This window comes from Halichoeres trimaculatus, unplaced genomic scaffold (genome assembly GCF_033239565.1).
Source record: "Halichoeres trimaculatus isolate MK-OKI-2021-1 unplaced genomic scaffold, fHalTri1.1 fHalTri1_scaffold_7, whole genome shotgun sequence".
In the NCBI taxonomy this organism is placed as follows: domain Eukaryota; kingdom Metazoa; phylum Chordata; class Actinopteri; order Labriformes; family Labridae; genus Halichoeres; species Halichoeres trimaculatus.
In genome coordinates, this window is record NW_027437185.1 from 8,208,550 (window position 1) to 8,231,021 (window position 22,472).

Sequence of the window (22,472 nt, forward strand, 5' to 3'; positions counted from 1 at the left end):
GCTGTTACCAAAAGAGGAGGGGAGATGAGAAAGGAGGGTTGGGGTTGTCAAGCCAAAACTAAAACACAAAGAGGGGACAGAGAAAAGCAGCACTTGTGGTCACTTTATAAGGCTGTAGATGCTCATTGGTCATAGATACCAAACCAGTCTTATCTTGTAAGTATGTAGCAATTTTCCCATTGTTTTTTATTCTCCAGATTGATTTAGAAAAGTGCTTTAATGTATTCAATATTTGTTTTCTTTATTTTTTTCTGAGGTTAGAGTGATAACTTATTTGTGTGTTTGTGTCCTAGATAGACCGCTAGCTTCACTGCTAGCTTCACTGCTACTTTGAGTCTGAGTTTTGATCATGCAGCAGTGCACGTCTGCAATGTGTTTACAAATAGTGCAAAAACAAACAGGCCTCTAATGGCAAAGTTATAGGATAATTCTCTGTAGATTGTGCAAATTCATTAAGATGCTGTTTGACTGTTTTTTTTTTTCATTGAAGGGTGCATTAGGGCTATTAAACTCATATAAGCACACACAAGCCTTCTTCAAATGCCTGAAATATCCCTTTAATGACTACATTTTCTTGTAGGTTTGGTAGTAACTAACAGTTTTCTGTTTTAATACAGAAATAAAGTTTCTTTGGAGTAATTTCAATTTGCAAAAATAACAGTGCAGATGACTTCAGATCTGAGTTTTACTCAACAGAAAACCTGAGTCTTTAAACAACTATTTAAATGTTCCTTTAGACGCCTGGTATTATGTAAATGAGGGCCTGGCTCTCAATAATTTCTGAGCTAAATAAAGAGCAGTGTTGTAGTAATACATAATGTTTAAAAAATGTAATGTTTGTTACACACATCTAGTGATACTTATTCTTGGACACATCATCAGTGATAGTACCTGGGGTCATAGAAGGTTTGGGGTCTTTCAACTTCAGACCCCCTCTTCCAGGCGACCCGACCGGGAGTGATCAGTTCCCGGTCTATGTCCAAGAAGCGCTCGTCCCTCTGGATCCACAGCCATCGTGAGGCTCTGTCCGCAGCCTCTGATGATGAACAGATGGCTTTTCTTTTGTGTGCACCTGTGATGCCCAAGAGGCTAAAGGCCTTGCAGAGTGACTTCCCTGCAAAACCCCTTGCCCCTACCTCAATGGGCAGACATCTTGCACGCCACCCCCGTCCACGGCACTCCTCTACCAGCTCTGCATACTTCTCCCTCTTTCTCTCATTGGCTTCCTCTATCCGCTCCTCCCAAGGCACTGTCAGCTCCAGCAAAACGACCTGTTTGGACGTGGCTGAGAACAGGATGATGTCTGGTCTGAGGGTGGTTTCGATGATGTTTTCTGGAAATTTCAGTTGTTTTCCCAGGTCCACCCTTAGCTGCCAGTCCCTGGCTGTTCCGAGGAGGCCAGTTTGAGTTTTCCTGCTGAGCGGTGGCTGTTCCCCAGCTTTAACAAAGGGTATGACCCGTGTTGGTGGTTGTAGGCGCCTGCTCTGGTCTATGGCAGCATTGATGGACTCAGCAACCGCCTTTAGCACCTGGTCATGGCGCCAGCGATAGCGGCCATCACCAAGTGCTTTAGGACAGCTACTAAGAATGTGCTCCAGCAATCCTCTACCCTGGCACAAGGGGCATGCTGGAGTTTCCACCTTGCCCCAGCAGAAGAGGTTGGATGGGCTGGGCAGGACGTTGTAGACCGACTGAATGAGGAATCTGATGCAAAGGGGCTCAGCTCTCCACAACTCGGCCCATGAGATTTTCCTCTCCATGGCTTCTTCCCATCTGGTCCAAGCACCCTGCTGCCTCAGACCTACCCATTGGCTTGCCCGCTGCTCTTCAACCCCCGCCCTCACTTCAAGCTGGACAAGGTCCCTCCTTTCCTTGCCCTTGACCTTGCTGTAGTGGGTTGTTGGGATGGTGCCCAGTCCTGCTTGCCCGGTTGCCACGGAACCGACCAGTTCTTTGTGGGACAGCCGTGCTTCTGCCTGGTCCACCGCCTCCTGCGCCCGCCACCTTCTGCCCGTCCTCACTTCGATACCGGCTTGGGGCGCTTTCGGGTCCTTGGACTCCTTGTATTGGAGGACTTCCCTCACTCTGGCAACCTTGAATTATAATAAATTGAACAAATTATGGACATTTAAAATTATAAGTGTAAGGGCTCCAGAACCCAAAACAATTATTGTACAATTATAATACTTATTATATTTTATTTTCAACTGATGTTGAAAATGTGACAATAAATAAAGTAAATCTATGAAAATATAACTTTACATTTTTGAACAGTTTGTCTGCTTTGCATTATCTTACGTATAAACTTTAAATGGCACAGTTTTTCCACACATTGTTTTTTTTTGTTTTTTCTCTCCAAGTGATCAACCATTTAATTGTATTCCTAACCCTGGGGTAAAATTATTACAACCCAAACCCAAATCAAAACTGTGTTTTTTAGAGGGGGTATTCCCTCTACATGTTTTTTAAGGGCTCAGGGGTCATCTGAAGAAGTAAAAACCTTCAATGACCAATCTTGTCCAGCTGGAGAAGAATCCAGGGATTAAATGAACCAGCTGGACATCACTTTATGATGTGTTATTATTAGCTCTTGGCCTAAACTCTAACAGGTCTTGAAGGCCTTGATGCTCAAATCCAATTTTTGGTTGCCTGTGACTTGTCTGCAGACTTTCAGTGCATTTACATGCAGTCAGTACCCTTTCATATTTGGAATACTAGCAATAAACCAGTTGCGCAAGGGCCATGTCAACACTAATAACCCTTTAAAAAAACTGGAATATGCTCATATTCCGGTTTTCCAAACCCTGAAAAACAGCCCTGGGTTCCTCCTTTTCTGACCTGAATATTTGTCCCCATCCAAAGTAATATTATTTTGTGATCTGAGCATGTTCTGTTCACAAGGAATCTTGGTCTTTTGAGTACAGGAAATTCACCATGCTGCTGTTGTTGTCGTTGTTGCTATGGATACAGCAAGATGAAGCGGAGATAACGCGCATTGCACCATGATGTTTGCTGTGCCTGGAGATGTTGCCCGTGCGATCAGAATACCTTGTAAACAGGAAGAACTCTGCTCAAGCATGTAAACGGGTTATCCTGAACATTTCAGAAATCAGAATATTGGCTGCATGTAAACGTAGCCTCTGACGCGAGCAAAACATGACATGAACTGTGATGTGTGTCGCTCCAGAATAACATCAAAGACTCATTAAATGTGACCTGGCAGTTCAGATTGCCCTTGCCCTCAACAAATCTAATATGATTCCGAATTCGTACTCCATTTGAAAGTGGCCTGAATCTGACTTGGGAGTGTCAGATTCAGTGTGACTGTTACTGTTCATACCTTGAGAAACAAAGCAGATATGGGTAACATTTGAGAAATAAAATCAAATTCAGGTCACTTTTAACTGCAGTGTGAACACAGCCTAAGACCAGGTGTACATGTGCTCAGCTTTACCATTTGCAAAATGATAAGTGTTGTTACACATATGAGGGAAATGCAGTCCATCAGACACACACACACACACACACACACACACACACACACACACACACACACACACACACACACACACACACACACACACACACACACACTCAGTGTCCTCAGTAACATAAAACCAGAGAGTAAACAACATTTATAAAGCGAGGACAGGAAACCTCTTCTGTCTGACACGTTGCAGGGTGAGCTCTTTGATTCATTCCAACAGGCCTGTATGACAGAAGGCAGCATTAAAATCCCTGTCATCTTAATGCACTAACATCCATCATCCCTGTCTTCTTTTTTGCTCTTTGACTTCTGCATCTTTTATTTGTTGTATATAACCTCAGTCCGACTTTACAAACATGCCCTTTGCATGAAAGTTGCACCCAAGTTTCCCACAAACAAGGATTGTGTCGTGCACCCACTCTGACTTTGAGTGGGTCGTAACTTGGGGCTCTAACTCAGATGAGAGGTTGTACCCATGTGTGCGCCCAGCTGGTGCACTCGGCTTCAGATGACATTCATTCCGAAGTATTACCATCAGTGCCATTTCCATTTATTGATCTAGTCTGTAAGATTCACTTCAAAGTGAAATAATGTCTGTCCCTTCTTCTGTCAGACAGTTTCTAATTCTGCTTTTCACTGCTAACAAAGGCTGAGAGACACACACACAGAGCGGGAGTGATGGAGGAGCAGTGAGAGCTGTTGAAGAGCAGCAGAGCAGAAATAAAAAGTGTCCACCCCTTTGATTCTAAAGAGCATTTGGACTCAAGGCGCTGGGCTGGAGTGAATAGGCAGACTAATTGACTCACTTTACATTTGAAGCAGGCTCTATACACCATAATTAATAAAGTGATACTGCCCTGCTGAGCCTCACAGCCAGTGGACGACGGGCGATTAATGGCTCCCACTGTAAAGGTGCCAAAAGGAACGGTCATTACTGCTCTATGTGTGGACTTCTGTGAGTCATTTGTATGTTATCTGGGAGACGGCCTCTCCAATTATGTCACCCTCTTAATGTGTCTTAACATGGTGGACAAGCTTTAGTACAACAAATAACTCAAACAGTTATTGCTCTGAGAGTTTCACTCTTAGCACTGTGGTTTGATTGTATGCAGAGGATCAACAAAACAACACCTCAGCTGCCTTTACATGGCAGTCAAGAAGGAAGGACTTCCAGAACTTTTAGTTCCTGAAACTACTCTACCAGGAAGTACATGATTCCTGTGTTTGTCGTACACACATATATATATATATATATATATATATATATATATATATATATATATATATATATATATATATATATATATATATATATATATATATATAAAATAAAACAAAATAAAACAAAAGCAATTGCATTACAATGCGTTCCACCAATAGAGGGCAGTAAGACAACAATAAAACCATTTAACACAAGTGGCATACACAATAATAAATAAATAAATAAATAATTAAAAAAAACTCAATTTTATGTTTTTTTTACCCTAAAATTTCAAATTGTTTTTATCTTTTTTAAAGACTATAAAAAACTGTAAAATTACAGAATTTATCTGTAAAATAAAAATCTGGATGTTTATTTATTTATTTAGTTTTATGCCTGTGATGTATGACAATGTCGTGCTATGTTTATTTATAATGTTTTATCTTTTCTGCTCTCTTAAATCACAGTCAAATTCATGTAAAATGACAATAATTAGCCGAAACAGTGGAAAGAAGTTAGTACACAGGCCAGAAATATAATGTCTGACTCTACAGTTATCCCTTTTTCACTGGAAAAATCTCTGTTTAAAACAAGTTTTCTCACAAGTTTTTGTGACATAAATGCCCAAAACATTTGACTTATGGTAGAAAGATAGATTTTTAAAGCCCCAGCAGGGATCACTTTAAAGAGACAGACCCTGTTAATCAACTTCTATAAGGGCAGAGCCTTTAATACTTTTCTGATGAGGATTTTGTAATATTTTGATTGGGAAAAAAAATGATGGAGGACTTCTTCTGTGTTTAACAACTGTAGTTAATCTGACATCCAATGACACATTCAGCTGAAGTTCTCCAGTTTACAGAGTAACTCTTTGAATTATAACAGCTGGAGATGACACATGGTTTCTTAGAAGGTCCCTGGTTCCCAGGGAAGGTCCCTGCAGTTGAAAAGCAACCTTAGTCTCATTAAAGTAGTCCTTGTGTCTTGGAGACAGGAACCACCTTTAAAAAAAAAAAACATTGTGTCCTGTGGAGGGCTTTACAACCCAAGGATTAAGTTCAGACCCTGACTCCTGCAGCCAAAAAGCAAAGAGTTTCTCATAAGACCCTGGCAAAAAGTTTCTGCAGTCTAAAAGCATCTGAAGTGGTATTTGAAGGAAAAGGAAGGCTGAAGTGGGTGGATACATCTATCATCCAACTCTTACCTTTCAGATCAGTTCATCTTTGAAAGGTGCGGCAGGCTATATTTATCAAATCAGCTGATTTTCTGCAACATCACAGGCAAAAAAAAAGAAGAAAGAAAACTAGTTGGGATGAGCTCTGAGCAGTACCAGTTATTTGTATTTAGCTTTTTAATCATTACTAAATTTAACTTATTTCTTTATGATTTATTTAATGGACAAAATCTAGTATGCTATTTGACTTTTTTTTTTTTTTTTTCTAAATGAAAGGTTCTTTGTAAGCACACTGCAAACACCAAAAATTAGCTCTCAGGGCCAGGCAAAATGTGTCAGCTGCAGAGAGGAAGCTGTAATGGGCTTCATGAAACCTTGTAATTGTGTTTTCTGAGTAATGTCACTTTCCAGGACATTCTTCCCAATAGCTGACATTGAGGTTTTTTTAAGCTCACTGGAGCCTGACTACTGGCCTAAAAACATTACTTTTGATTCATACAGTGACAGTCATTGTCTGTGTTTTTATGAAATAGTTGGGTAAGCTGTTAGCTCTGTGTTGTGAGTTATCATACACACCATTCATGCTTCAGTGAGTTATTGGAGGAGAGGTAGCAGATCCACTGGTTTATGTGCACATCAGAGAAGAATAACAAGTTAACACAAAAGCAAAACTACCTCACTTTTTCTAAACTCTTTTTTTTTCTTGTTGAATTTTCAGATGATGGCATTTACCAGCAGATTTGTCAATAGACTGTGTTTTAGCTTCATCGTATTCCAGCTGACTGCAGTGGTCTCACCAGGGTGGATCAAATTTTCTTTCTCTCCTGCTCTCAGACCTTGGTAAATCTTCAGCCCAAGTTCAACCAAGCATTCAAGTATTGATCAGTACAGTTTGGCACTCTGCAAAAACTGCAATCTTATCAAATGTTTTTGTCTTCATCCATCCATCCATCCATCTTCTTCCGCTTATCCGGGGTCGGGTCGCGGGGGCAGCAGCCTAAGCAGGGAAGCCCAGACTTCCCTCTCCCTAGCCACTTCGGCCAGCTCTTCCGGGGGGATCCCAAGACGTTCCCAGGCCAGCCGAGAGATGTAGTCTCTCCAGCGTGTCCTGGGTCTGCCCCGGGGTCTCCTCCCGGTGGGACGTGCCCTGAACACCTCACCAGGGAGGCGTCCGGGAGGCATCCTCATCAGATGCCCGAGCCACCTCATCTGGCTCCTCTCAACGCGGAGGAGTAGCGGCTCTACTCCGAGCTCCTCCCGGATAGCCGAGCTTCTCACCCTATCTCTAAGGGAGAGCCCGGCCACCCTACGGAGGAAGCTCATTTCGGCCGCTTGTACCCGCGATCTTGTTCTTTCGGTCACTACCCAAAGCTCATGACCATAGGTGAGGGTGGGAACGAAGATCGACCGGTAAACAGAGAGCTTCGCCTTCCAGCTCAGCTCCCTCTTCACCACGACAGACCTGTGCAGAGTCCGCATTACTGCGGACGCCGCACCGATCCGCCTGCCGATCTCTCGCTCCATCCTTCCCTCACTCGTGAACAAGACCCCGAGATACTTAAACTCCTCCACTTGGGGCAGGATCTCATCCCCGACCCGGAGAGGGCAGTCCACCCTTTTCCGGCTGAGGACCATGGACTCAGATTTGGAGGTGCTGATTCTCATCCCAGCCGCTTCACACTGGGCTGCGAACCGCTCCAGAGAGAGTTGAAGGTCACAGCTTGATGAAGCCAACAGGACCACATCATCTGCAAAAAGCAGTGATCCAATCCTGAGGTCACCAAACTGGACCCCCTCGACACCCTGGCTGCGCCTAGAAATTCTGTCCATAAAAGTTATGAACAGAATCGGTGACAAAGGGCAGCCCTGGCGGAGTCCAACCCTCACTGGAAACGAGTCCGACTTACTGCCAGCAATGCGGACCAAGCTCTGGCACCGGTCGTACAGGGAACGGACGGCTCGTAACAAGCAGCCCGACACCCCATACTCCCGGAGAACCCCCCACAGGACCCCCCGAGGGACACGGTCGAATGCCTTCTCCAAGTCCACAAAACACATGTGGACAGGTTGGGCAAACTCCCATGCACCCTCAAGAACCCTGCTGAGGGTATAGAGCTGGTCCACAGTTCCACGGCCAGGACGAAAACCACATTGCTCCTCCTGAATCCGAGGTTCGACGATCTTACGGACCCTCCTCTCCAGTACCCCCGAATAGACCTTACCAGGGAGGCTGAGGAGTGTGATCCCCCTGTAGTTGGAACACACCCTCCGGTCCCCCTTCTTAAAAAGGGGGACCACCACCCCGGTCTGCCAATCCAGAGGCACTACCCCCGATGTCCACGCGATGTTGCAAAGTCGTGTCAGCCACGACAGACCCACAACATCCAGGGCCTTAAGGAACTCTGGGCGGATCTCATCCACCCCCGGGGCCCCGCCACCGAGGAGCTTTTTAACCACCTCGGCGACTTCGACCCCAGAGATGGACGAGCCCACCCCATCATTCCCAGACCCTGCTTCCTCCAAGGAAGACGTGCCGGTGGGATTGAGGAGGTCTTCGAAGTATTCCTTCCACCGATCCACAACATCCCGAGTCGAGGTCAGCAGCGCACCGTCTCCACTGAGCACAGTGTTTACAGTGCACTGCTTCCCCCTCCTGAGATGCCGGATGGTGGTCCAGAACCTCTTCGAAGCTGTCCGGAAGTCGTTCTCCATGGCCTCACCGAACTCCTCCCATGTCCGGGTTTTTGCCTCAGTGACCGCCGAAGCTGCATTCCGCTTGGCCTGTCGATACCTGTCTGCTGCCTCAGGAGTCCCACACGCCAAAAAGGCGCGATAGGACTCCTTCTTCAGCTGGACGGCATCCCTCACCACTGGTGTCCACCAGCGGGTTCGGGTGTTGCCGCCCCGACAGGCACCAACCACCTTACGGCCACAGCTCCGATCAGCCGCCTCAACAATGGATGCACGGAACAAAGTCCATTCAGACTCAATGTCCCCTACATCCCCCGGAACACAGTTGAAGCTCTCCCGGAGGTGGGAGTTAAAGCTCTCTCTGACGGGAGATTCTGCCAGACGTTCCCAGCAGACCCTCACGATACGTTTGGGTCTACCAGGTCTGACCGGCATCTTCCCCCACCATCGGAGCCAACTCACCACCAGGTGGTGATCGGTTGACAGCTCCGCCCCTCTCTTTACCCGAGTGTCCAAGACATGCGGCCGCAAGTCCGATGACACGACTACAAAGTCGATCATCGAACTGCGACCTAGGGTGTCCTGGTGCCAGGTGCACATATGGACACCCTTATGCTTGAACATGGTGTTCGTTATGGACAACCTGTGACGAGCACAGAAATCCAACAACAAAACACCACTCGGGTTCAGATCGGGGGGGCCGTTCCTTCCAATCACGCCCCTCCAGGTCTCACTGTCATTGCCGACGTGAGCGTTGAAGTCCCCCAGTAGGACGAGGGAATCCCCAGACGGAGCACTCTCAAGCACTCCCTCCAAGGACTCCAGAAAGGGTGGATACTCTGAACTGCTATTTGGACCATAGCCACAAACAACAGTCAGGATCCGTCCCCCCACCCGAAGGCGGAGGGAGGCTACCCTCTCGTCCACCGGGGTGAACTCCAACGTACAGGCACCGAGCCTGGGGGCAACGAGTATCGCCACCCCAGCCCGCCGCCTCTCACCATCGGCAACTCCAGAGTAGAAAAGAGTCCAACCCCTCTCGAGAAGGCTGGATCCAGAGCCCTTGCTGTGCGTTGAGGTGAGGCCGACTATGTCTAGCCGGAACTTCTCAACCTCGCGCACCAGCTCAGGCTCCTTCCCCGCCAGAGAGGTGACGTTCCACGTCCCTAGAGCTAGCTTCTGCAGCCGAGGATCAGACCGCCAAGGTCCCTGCCTTCGGCTGCCGCCCAACTCACACTGCACCCGACCCCTATGGCCCCTCCTGCGGGTGGTGAGTCCACGGGAAGGGGGTCCCACGTTGCCTCTTCGGGCTGTGCCCGGCCGGGCCCCATGGGAACAGGCCCGGCCACCAGGCGCTCGCCATCGAGCCCCACCCCCAGGCCTGGCTCCAGGAGGGGGCCCCGGTGACCCACGTCCGGGCAAGGGAAACGCTGAACCATTGTTTGTACTCATCATAAGGGGTCTGTGTGAGCTACACTTTGTCTGGCCCCTCCCCTAGGACCTGTTTGCCATGGGAGACCCTACCAGGGGCATAAAGCCCCCGACAACTTAGCTCCTAGGATCATTGGGACACGCAAACCCCTCCACCACGATAAGGTGGTAGCTCACTCATGGAGGGGATGTTTTTGTCTCACTACTGAAAATAAGACAAAAACACTTCATGAGATTCCTTTTTTTTTTCAGTGTAGAGGTCAGATCAGCAAAGCCTGATCCGTTTTTTTTTTGTTTTGTTTCCACAGCCGACTGTGCTCCTTCTTGGTATGCCGCGTATAAGCTAGATGACAATAGACACATCAGTTCCGTATAGTAGGAGGCCCTAGCAGCAAGATCCAGGCTACCTGCTAATTAATCCAATGAAGAAGAAAAAACGTACACAGTAAACAAAGGGCAACCATGGAAGACATTCAGCGTTGCGTCTCCTTTGTGATTGGCTTTTTGTGAGAAAGAACAATCAAGCTTTGTTTCAGCGAAGACTGTGTGCCAGGAAAAATTACAGCAAATGTCGCACAGGAAGAAACGATTCTTTTAACCAATCAACGGACTGCAATGTTGTAGCTTCACCTTCTGGGGTTTGGTCTGTATGTCTGGCACCTAAAAAAGTGGGTCAATACAGGTCAGTTTTAGTCAATGGAAATGCCACAATATGCGTGCTGTACCAGACAAACCAAACTAAACAACCAGGTGGGAACGGGACTTTCCTCTACTCTTCAGGTGGATTTTCTTATTGTGTATCTTGACTTTTGAGAGAAATCCCACTCCCTCAAGCAGCGACACTGTTATCTGCGTTTTCCTTTAACTACGTCACATGTGAACTGCTTCTGAAACACTTAACCTGAAGAATTTAACTAAACACTACAGGAAAACGATATATAAGTGTGTCATGTGTCTCAAAAGTAGCACAGTCTGTAAAGGCTGTATTTTAACAGGGTGGTGAAACATGATACTATCAATCATGCAACCAGGCCAAACGCAATTCTGAGCCCTGCTTCCTCTTTGATCCGTTTGCATCTTCACATGTAAGCTATAGCACATCATAGGAGCCATATGCCCCATAATGCACTGAGGCTTTCCTTGCATTTGTGTCTGCTTCATAAAAATTCTCTCAGTTGTAACAGTGCAGTAGAGTACAGTATTTTATGGCTGGGATGTAAAGAGAATTCTGTGTATGAAGCTGGCTCATCTTCAGTAGAGACATCAATAAGTCATCTTTAAAAGCTCTCATCTATTAATTAAGTTACGATGTGCCAGCCTTGAATATTTCTCTGCCAAGCCTTTGTAACTCAAGGAGGGAACCACCTCGAAACAGGATACACATATGCCAGTTCTCTGAACAAGTGCAGCCCGTCACCACAGTAAGAAAATCCAGTCTTTAATCAGCGCTAAGACAAAGAGGACAGATTTTCATTACGTTACAGACACGCTCTGTTATTTAAGACATTCAAATAATGTTCCAGCTGGCTCCATCAGAGGAGAGCTTTATACTCCACTTCATCCATGTAGAGTTTCTCACTGAGTCATCCACTGATTACCTCTCTGTGGGCCTGCTTTATGTAGGAGGTATGAAGTGATTAATGGCTGAAAATAACTGTGTTTACTAGAGGGACGAACAAGAAAACGGTGTACTGTACGACATACAGTGAGCACGGCTTCCACTGTTAATGAAAAGAGGAATAGATTGGAGTTTGAGTCACACTAATAATTTTTCCTTTGGGATGGGATTCATTTCATATGCTGTCTGCACTCCTACTCTCTGTGGTTGTTTCACCACTACTTTAATACTGTAGCTACTGGTTGTCTTATGATTGGGGCTTTTCTCATTTACTTTCTTGAAGGAAGGTGGTTGGTGAATGTTGTTAGTAAATTGCAAGTGAGTTTTTTTTTTTTTTTTTTTCTTTAATTAACTCTAACTTTAATCACAATAAATGTGTGATACATGCAGCGATAATGCTGAAAACACAAGGATAAAATGATCAACAGGAGTATTTGAGTCATTACATTTTAATTGGATGAATAAAAACAGTGAAACAGAAAGAAAATATTGGAGTCACTCTGCATTAGTTTTACTGCTCAGTCATCAAACAGAGGAAACATTTATACAGTTTGCTTCCTGAGCAGCTGTTGTACAACCCCAGTGATGACTGTTAGTGTAAAGGCAGGTACACACTACAGGATAATGGGGTTGATTTTTTCCCAATCTCCCCTTACGATCAAAGTCGGCAAAGGCCTGATTGTCTGTCTGCAAATGACACTGGCTGTGTCCGAAATCACTCCCCATTCATTATATAGTGCACGATAAAGTGAATACCTCATTTTGGAGTGTTGTCCAAAATCTGAGTGAGCATGGTCATTCACTATATAGTCCACTCAATGTATCCCACAATGCATTTTGAAAAATAGTGTATTAGCAATGCTCACTATATGAGCAATATATACTGTAATGACACGACCCTTCTCAAGTCGAAGTGAAAATGCTCAAGGGGGGAAACTTTAAGGGAACTGATCAATTCTGCCAACAAAGCATATTTTAGTAGCCACAAGTAATAAATGTTAAATGGATGAAACCAATGAACTCTTAAAGGGGACATATCATGCTGATCCGTGATTTAATACTTACATATAAAATAATAAAGTTGAAAACAAGACCTTTCACCCCCTGAATTTTCAAACAATGAGATATTGTATTTTTTCTGATATTCTTGAACGAGATTTGATGCCTCTGAAAATAGGTCATTGACATTTGGCCGCGAGATTTCGACCTTCATGACGACACAAGTATCCTTTCATTTTATTGGAGGAATCTGATAAAGCAGCTCCTCCTCTGTGATGTCAGTTAGTCACACAACCGCCACCGAGGGATACACCCACCAAGAGCCGAGTATAAATAAAGCTCCCTGCTAGCTCTGGCTAACTTGACTGAGTACTAACATAGTGACGAACTGATGGTAGAGGCGATCTTTAGACTACACATTCAGCATGATGGATAAAACAGACAGAGAAAAGTGAAGGAGCAGGATGGAGCCCTGTTATAGAAATAGTTTATTGGTGAAGTCTGCCTATATTTCCACGTATAAACTATACATGTTACAGTACCGCTTTGACTCACCACACTGAAGCGTCCTGAGATGATCTGTGTCCAGGTGGATTTTCTTCCTCCTGAGCTGCAGAACCGTCCGGGTCTGACTCGGGGTCCAAAACAAAAGGACGTATCCTACACTCTGCCATTTTATTAGTGCTATCAATGCTTTACAGTGAAGTTTTGGCAAACAGCAAACTCGCTCGATCTGCCCCATCCAATATTGTGATTTTGTAAATACTGCCATGCTGCAAAAACCGCCCCCTGGCTCTACCCCCTCCACCCCTCTGATAGAACTGACCAATCAGAGCACAAAGGGCTGTGACGTTGCGAAGTTACTGGAGGTCATTCTCCAAACGCAGCGTTTCAACGAGATCTTCAGAATGGCCTAAAATGAGGATATTGAGAACGCTATTGTGGGGCAATGAAGGAACTAAATGACTTGTACTGAGGGCAGAAATGCTTTACAGGCATCCTAGTCTGGCATAGTGAAAAAGAAAAACAAGCAGGATATGTCCCCTTTAAGAGACTGTCCAAATCAAAAAAAAAAATGTTTACCATTTAATTAAACCGGATAAAAGCCTCTCCTGCGCACCCACGCAATAGCAATCAAACAAAAATATTCAAATAATGCCCCAAAAAGAGTCTTTTTTCACCCTAAATAATGTAGAAATTCCCCCTCTACAAAAAATTACCCCGCTTGTCCTTTTTCAAGTCCTTTTAAATTGTCTTTCACACAGTTTTTTGGTCCTCTTTCCAAATGGAAGCCGGAGTGAATCCTACGAGCCCCAAAAGTAATCAACACAGAAAAAAAACAAAAACGTGATCGATCAACTAAAAACACTGGTATACTAGGCAAAGTGCAAAATAAAGACGTTCTCACCACCCTTGGAACAACTTAAATCAACAAAGACATCGGTCCGTTCCTTGCACACACTCTTGGTCCCAGGCAGAGATAATCCACAGGGAACCGTAGGGATGTATCGGCACTCTCCAGTAACTACCCTCCAGAACATTTATATGAAGTTGATTTAAACTTTTCCCCTTTCCTGACGCCATATCCTCCTTTTTTTTAATTTTGTCCTTTATTTTCTTTTTTTTTGTCTTAACCATGAACCCACTCATAAAACATTACAACAGGCACCCCATCCTATCTTACATTTTTTTTTCTAACAGAGATTAATTTTCATCAAACTTAAAACCTTTCATTAGTTTCATTACTCACACTTATACCTTTCACATTTAATCAAATTCTCGTTTTTGGTGGCACTGTCACAATACCATCATGTATTGCGGTTCAAACAGAATAAATGGCTGATGACATGATTACTGATTAAATTAAACAACATTAAAAACTGTCAGAGAATCATACTTATCTCTCTGTTTAACTTTCAGACGAGCCCGTCTCACAACTTTGAGCAAAGAAACACACAACACAGATGTTAGCCACTAAACCGTTCATCATGGGTGATGCATTCACTGGACCCTTGTAATTCTCAAACACAGCACAAGTTTCACGCAAATATATGGTTTCTTTACTTAAAAAAATTATGAGTAATTAGTGTTTCTATTATATTTGGCTGTTGCAGAAAAAATCTAAGAACAATATTAGTTATCACTACTGTTTTCCAGTGTTTGAGAAAAGTTATCACTGTAAATCCCCAGCTGTCTGCGAGCGACGCAAGATTAATTACATCACTGTCAGCAGCTGGCTAGTGAGTAAGTAGCTTCTGAAATGATGTTTTGATTTAGCTGATTGAGCGGAATATATAGTCAACTACATCACTATATAGTGAGTTGTGGGTAGAGAATGAGTGAATGATTCGGACACAACCATTGTGTCTTTTTCTGTGGTGTGGGGTGTGTCAAGAGTGATTTTTTCCAGTCAGAGCCGCTCTGAAGGCCTCTGATTGAGAGGTTGGAGATAACGAACATGTTTAATATTTTGCAACTAAAAATCCTGTAATGTGTTGGCTTCTCTTAAAGGAGCTGAATGGTCACAGTGTGTGATGTCAGGTGTATCGGAGCAAAGAAGGCAAGGAAGTAAGAAATCTATCTGAAAAACTTGTGACAACTTCACTCACCTCCAACTCGCGCAGTTTTTCAATCAGCCCATATCCCCACCGTCTCCTTTTTCCATATTTTTTTTTCTTAGGTTTTTTTTTATTTTCTAATTTTATTTATTTATTTATTTATTTTTTTATTTTATTTATTTTTTTATTTTTATTTTTTATTTTTTTTTATTTTTTTCAAAATTTTAGAAGCCCAAAACATCCATCATTGCTTTTTCTTGTTCACCTGTCATGTTTGTTTACACTGAAGTCGTGTTTCACTATTTAAGATTTGGAATACTGAGCATGAAGAAGCTGATACTCTGCTGAAGACCGTGTGTGGTGGCCTCCAGAGTGCACACCACACACTCTAAGATCAGAAGATAGAGATCTTGTGTGATCTGTCTTTTGTTATCATTAAGTGTGTGCTCTCTAAATGTGTGAAGGTTTAGAGAATCCTGTACTGTGTGCCAGCCTTGACTTAGCTTTGTCCTCCTGCTGTTTTTCAGAGAAGAATGAGATGAAAGATGAAACATTTTGAATGTGCTTTCGTTTCTGAAGCTTGATTGTCTGCTGAACTTTTCATCATTTTTTGTAAGTTTCCCAAAAGCCTGATATCAGTGCTTTTTTCCTGTTCATTAGCTCTAACAGGAGCAGTCACAACATTATTAGTGGAAACAAGAGTCTGGTTTTTACCTCTTTGGAGTCGTGATCGATGTGATAGATATGGACTTGAAATGAGACATTAATTATCTTCTCACTATAACATATCCCTTACTGAACATTGACCAGGCTGTCAACAACTGCTAGTCTGGACTCTGCTGCTCATTGAGGTTGAGCAGTGTTTAACTGACCCAGGGTCAACAAAGCATCCTTATGAAGGTTGCTTTTCAAAATGCTGACTTTTCTTGCAGTGTGCACTGGTTTGGCCATAAATGTAGTTTGTGAAAAAGAAGTGGTTTAAGAAAGTTACTCAGGATGCATCGGGCCAGTCTACCATATTGTTTCCTGCTATAGGCACCATGCTTATCTTTATTTATTTATTTATTTATCTATCTATTTGTTTATTGATTGCATGTGGCATTCAGTTTTAAATGCATTACCTCCTTCTACTGTGTTGAGTTACCAGTAGCATTAACATGTCATAAGAACTAATGTTTTATGGCCTGTTGGATTAACAGTGAAGAATCTTGTCACTTCATGAAAGAGGTGGTACCCATCCCACAGCCAACTGTTCAAAAAGGTCATATTAACTTTTTTTTTTTTTTTTTAATCATAAGTTCATGAAATTGAAGCTGTTTTCTGACAGCTTTCTGAAACTGGAAACCAGAAAACCATACTACAAAACAGATCCAACAGAAAAGTTACACTAAGTATATCTGCAGTGAAGGATGGAGGGCTGGTTTGAAGGACTATTTACAACTCAGTGGTATATCGGTTAGATCTGAGCAGCACAGTCAAGGGTCTGGTTTATTGGTTTTATTTCACAGTCTGAGCAGTTCTCTGACAGAACAGGACAAAGAACAAAAGGATATTACAGGCACTGTGATCTAAGTGATGTTGAAAAAGTCTCCCTTCTAGATATATGCCTGATCATAATCCACACTTTGAAATGAGATTATCAGCACCAATGTAGGTGATTTGTTAATGCTACTTCTCAGCTTCCACATTGGGTTGAACAGGAATGGATTGCTTTCTGGCACATCCAGGTCTCTATGACAACACCACACTGTCTGATGAAGTTTAGTAGTGAGGTGATAGATCTATGCTTTCTCCGCTGTGTTTTTTTGGACTAATTTTGTAGTGATGGTGGATACTAGGGCCTAACTTTCAGACAGTAAACAGACAGAAGAGCAGAAGAAAGATAATTAGGAGAGTGGCACAGCCTGAGCTAAAGGCTAAAACAGAGGCTAAGCTGTTTGTGGTAATGTTCATTTCAACCCACAGTCAGCAGTTATTCTGCAGTGGTCTGTTCAAACTTGAGAGTCTATCAATAAAATGAAGAGTGAGGTTACATTAGCTCTGACTGGTAGATGAGTGGCAGGACATAACCAGGATTTACTAACATTACACATTACAGACATGTCTTAGAGCACCGGACAGTAGGGCTGGGCGATTATGGTAAAAATAAGAATCCCGATTATTTCAAGTGATATTGAAATCACAATTAATATACAAAATTATTCATCTACTCAAAAACTTCAGTACTGATTTAAACACAACTTTAAAGAACCAGCAAGTGGCACATACAGTATTATTGATACACATAAATCACACACACTCGCTGTGGCTGCACATGGAACACAGAAGAGCTATGAAGCACAGGAACTTGCATACATCTACACTGTGTGGCATATTAATTCTTTCTTCATATTAAGTTTTTCTTCGATTATATTGTTTTTATGATTGTCAGATGGCTAAATTGAAATCACGATAAAAATCTGATTAATTGTCCAGCCCTACCGGACAGCCAGCTGCACTAAATATAGACAGCAACTAAACTATGGTACCAACCTAAGATGTTTATTTGTTGTCATGTTTCAGACAACAACGCTACATAAATGTTTTAAATACAATTCCTTGTCGTATTGTATCCAGTAAAAAGTTATCTTGAACAAAGAAAAGTTAGTTTTTAAAAGAAGATCTGATCACCATTCACTTTTCATAGTGAACATATGCCTTGCTAAGAGTCACGTCTTCACGACAGTGTGCTCACAACTCTGGGGCAAAGTTGTCGATGCAGTCCTATTCAAACAGAGCCTCCTCACAGCCTCTTTAAACTAAAAAAAAGTAAGATAAAATAAAATGATTAGTCTTTCAACTAAGGTAATTGTCTCAAAACAAATCACAATAAACACTCAGGAGTGATGAGCCAAGAGACATAACCCAAGATGTATAACGAAAAAAGGGGAAACTCACAGAGTTGGGTGAAAATGATGAGGTTGGAGTCTTTACACTGATTTTCAGTGCTTCAACATCCCTTTCAGAGCCAGAATCTATCTGAACAGCTATTTTCTGGTCAATTCTTTGCTATAACTGGCTCTGCAATTGACTCTGAAATTGATATCCATCCTCTGAGCTGATCTTTCCTCTGAGTTGAACAACTCATACATCCTGCAGCTTTTACATGAGAAAGTGTTTGTTGCAGCAGCACCAGACCTCAGCTTCACACCTTGCACTTGAAAGAGGAACATTTAACAGCAGTCTGATCAAGCTCAAAGGTGCAGATGTCCAGTCGTCTGTGCCGAGTTCAACCTGAGGCTGAGTAGGAGCTGCAGTTATCCAGATACTAAAGTTTGGTATCACAATTTTGATCCAGTGGATACAAGATGTGTTTTAGCATTCGTCTTGGTCCAGCAGGTCCAAAGGTTAAAGCTGTGGCACAGGTCAGCACATTCTACTTTAACTTCTCTATTTAAAGTTGTTTTTTGAAGGCTTTGGAGCTTTATTCAGGCAAAAGGATGATGTCCCCAAACTTAGCTTGAAGCGTGATTTATTGGTAGTCTTTTCTAAATGATCAGCTGATATTCTGTCCACTGTAAAAGCATCAAACCCAACCCGTCCTCAACTTGTGCCCATTATTGAGCTGCTGCCCCAAATGAGGTAAGGGTTAAGTGCTGGAGCAGGAGAAATATCGTCCTACACACTGCGCTGTATTTGATTTACGGGGGGTTCAGATGATTTATAGAGCCCTCAAGTTTTATATTTCCCACAAGTGGAAGTACCACTGAAGAGAAGGGGATAAATCAGATTTTAAACAGATCACAGTGGGTTGAAAAGGTCCCAAGAGAAGATAAAAAAAAGTTGTGTGATAACTGATTACTGATTAAATTAAACTGTGGATTTTTACAGGAATGTTTTATAATAAAAGGGGAAAAAACAGCCAATTAGGTGTGTTAAGTCTGACTGATTTATTCGAGGTCTCCTGTTAAAGCACCGTTTTATGTGGCAGTGTTTCTGCGCTGTGTCACTCGAGGAAAACTCCTGAGAGTCTATTAAAAGTGAAAAATTTGGTTTTCAACACTTTTGTAACCGGAGTAACTAGCTTCCCCCTTTTTACTGAGCGCTGTTTGATGACTGCAGTTTGATTTCCTGGGGCTGCAGTCTACATTTATCATGTCCAACCCTTGAAACATTTCCCAAACGCAGAGACAGGGTTTAAAAAGATAAAAGAAAAACTGCTCCGGGACAGGTCAGGGAGTTCTTTTGGCAGCAAACTGATCCCCTAACTGGGCAAATGTTACCGCACAAATGGGTGCTCTGTGAGTTGAAGTGTTCTGCAGTACATCTCACTTTTTGATTGTGTCAGATCTACTGGGTCTGAAATGTGTAAAGGTTCTTAAACGTTCTGGGAAAACAGATGCTCTGCTGTACATCCTGGAAACTTCAAGACATCTGGAACAAAAGGGAAGAAGCACTGCTGGGTCTGATTTTAGTCAAGTACAAACACTATTTGGGTGTTTAAGGGCCCTAATGAAAACCTGGGCTCCATCCATCTTTAAAGAGGGGGTGTTCTGCTTTCTAGTGTTTAAATATGGTTATACAGTAACAACACTGGATATTCAAATGCACTTAACCTTTACACATTTTCAAACTGCTACAAATACGTATGTTGTTAAAATCCCTGAATCATTTTGTAAAGTGATCAAAAGTGTTTATGCTAAAAGTAACACAAAAATGACAGAAGTAGCATTGAAGTATTTATTACTTGAAGCCAAACTGTGAGGAGTCTTGATAAGTCTGAAGTTAAAATGTAACTTTCCTTAAGCCATACCTGTCATCAGTGGAGTAAATGAGCAAATTAACAAAAGGCCAAAAATCTGAACTTTTCAACTGAATAAAAATATTGAGTCCCTCTCTAAAGCCCTCTCTCTATTATTTTATTCTGTGCCTAAAATAGTTCAGACTGCCCTCAGGATCAACCAGACTGCAGTTAAGCAAAATCAGGATGTCTGAAAGAAAAGAACAGGAAGAAAAAAAAAATACTGGTTTGCTTAAGGAGAGAGCTTTACCCACACAGTCTGAGAAAAGTTAACAGTAGCTGGGATTTAAAGAGGGGATATCAGACTTTATCATATTTGCCTGTTCTTGAAATAGCAAAAGCTGAAATGATGAGGTCATCACATGAGAACCTCCTAACTGGTGATACATTGAAAAAGCAGGCAAAACATCAAGGTCTGCCCGTAGCTTCGCCCCAGAAGCCTCCAGTGGGCTGTCCAATCAGAGGAAAGGAAGTTTACTCTGTGGGGAGCTTTAAAAAGAAGAAGCTGAAAAAAAAGTAATTCAGAAAGAGGTTAGAATAAGGGACAGGGAACACACAACAGCCCTTCTTGAGGTCATTTCACCTTTTAAAACAGAAGTATTTTTGATTTACTCCATTATTACAGTGTATCCCTAGTTGTTTTTAAAGAACAGTTGGGGTTTACATTTTATTTTACCCATGCAACCACCCTTTAACACAAATAGATAGATAGATAGATAGATAGATAGATAGATAGATAGATAGATAGATAGATAGATAGATAGATAGATAGATAGATAGATAGATAGATAGATAAAAAGTTCATCTCACATAAATGTGTTTGGCTTTAGATTAAAATATAAAAAGATATGCAAAGTTCAATGTAGAAAAGTCATGATCATTTTGTTGTTATCAAGTGTTAGAGATCCATTGTATTGGGGCACCATTGGCCCAGCTGTCTAAGAGTGTGTCCACTTTACTGCGGCTGAGGACCTCATAGCATTGGTTGCTGGCTCCACTCCTAGGCACATACTTTTTCTGCCCCTCTTCTGCTGTCCTATCAAGGAAAACAGAGCAAACACACTTAAAATATATAACTTAAACTAAAAAAAAGAATTGATCGTCCTCATCTTCTTTAACAAATATTTGCTCACTGCAGGAACAAAAACAAGTCAAACACTGACAATCCAAGGGCAGACATGGTTTAGGGGGATTGTCCACATCTAAGTCCAAGTGAAAGTTGATGTAGCACAAGTTGTAAAAGATGTCAGAATATTTCATTGTGTTTGGCACATTTCATAGAAAGAGTCAAACTAGATTGAATCAGTACGTTTCTGTTTGTCCTCAGGGAACATGTGCTGTTCTGTCTGTATCCAGTATGTTCTTAAAACATATATACTGAGATAACAATGCTTTAAGGCTACAGTACATCTTCTTTTCAGATTTATACAGAAAGATAAGGGAAATTACAGCCAAGGACACATCCAACCACACAAGGACATTATCTGTCAAAGCTAGGGTAAGTCTTTTATCTGCAGAGAGAGACTGCTTCATGGGAGGATCCTACTCAATTCCACTGTAAAAGATCACTGGCTTTACATTGAGGCTTACATTGCAGCACGCACACACACACACACACACACACACACACACACACACACAAACACACACACACACACACACACACACACACACACACACACACACACACACACACACACTTATATATATATATATATATATATATATATATATATATATATATATATATATATGTGGTTTTTACCTTCCTGCAAAGTATGTTAATGACTACGCGCAATACAAAACATATTTTGTTATTGCTGCAATGTTTGCTTTCTTTACACTTCATGTCATCTTACTGGTACCCATGTGGTACCAGGCATGAATTACTAACTAACTGAATAAATAAATAAATAAATAAAATAAAATAAAATAAAGAATTTAAAAAAAAGATAAATAAAAAAAAAATATCAATTACAGTTGTTGTTTTTTTTTTTTTGGTTTGTTTTTTTTCCAATGGTTGTTTTAGAAAATACTTATTTCAGTAATTCTCACCATAAGACTCTCTTGCTTCACAAACATGTTTTCCTCCTCTGGGGGCCTGTTTTCATTTCAATTATTTATTTGTTCAATTATTATCATTTGTTTACTATTTATGGGATGGACTAATTCGATCATTTTACAAACATACTCAGAGATGCCTACATCGTATAATTATGTAGCGGTGTCAAAAGCTGCAGTATGATGTATAAACAGAACATGTTTAAATGAAAGAAAGGAGAAACCTTTCTCATCAAGACAACTTTTTTTTATGTCCACAGTGATGTACATCTCATGGTGATAGAAGCAAAGATCTAGACCAGGGGAAATAGCATTATCAAAATGACATCGACTGCTTTAAAGCAGAACTAAAACACAGGTGCTGTGCTGTGAGACAAAGTAAAGCAAAAAAAAAAAAAAATCCCAAAACTGCAAAAGAAAGCCATAAAATAAAGTTCTATCTAATGCCAACTATAAATGCCAATGCAGGTGT

The 22,472-nt window shown here is 42.1% G+C and overlaps 1 pseudogene; it reads right to left on the reverse strand.

Annotated features, from left to right (window-relative positions):
* Nucleotides 1–973: 973 nt before the first annotated feature.
* LOC141793898 (uncharacterized) overlaps nt 974–22,472 on the reverse strand; it is a 75,426-nt pseudogene continuing 53,927 nt past the window's right edge.